The sequence below is a fragment of the Penaeus monodon genome, chromosome 20 (assembly GCF_015228065.2).
Source record: "Penaeus monodon isolate SGIC_2016 chromosome 20, NSTDA_Pmon_1, whole genome shotgun sequence".
In the NCBI taxonomy this organism is placed as follows: Eukaryota; Metazoa; Arthropoda; class Malacostraca; order Decapoda; family Penaeidae; genus Penaeus; species Penaeus monodon.
Window position 1 is genome coordinate 2,232,493 of NC_051405.1, and position 287 is coordinate 2,232,779.

Consider the following 287-nt stretch of genomic DNA (forward strand, 5'->3'; position numbering starts at 1 on the left):
GGGCTTCCTGGGCTGAGGTATGCACTGCAGGACCTTAGCAACCCCACATGGTATGGCAGCCAATCACAGGTGATTTAACACCGTTACCTGAACTCAGCTAAACATCAGCAAAATTCCTAAGCAATCTCAGTTGTGATATCAATTAAATTTATAAAGCATAAAACAGTCATACATTATAATGACAAGTTTTAATGTCCAACAAACATTAACTAACAATTATATTTGTTTTTAAATAATAAATGAATACCTCAAAATGATCAGCTCTGTACTCTGTGCTGGAAACTTAC

The 287-nt window shown here is 35.9% G+C and overlaps 1 protein-coding gene across 1 annotated transcript in view; it reads right to left on the minus strand.

Annotated features, from left to right (window-relative positions):
• The window catches only part of LOC119585577 (replication factor C subunit 2-like), a gene marked incomplete at its 5' end in the record, with an annotated part of 11,540 nt that overhangs the window by 6,471 nt on the left and 4,782 nt on the right, over window positions 1-287 (minus strand).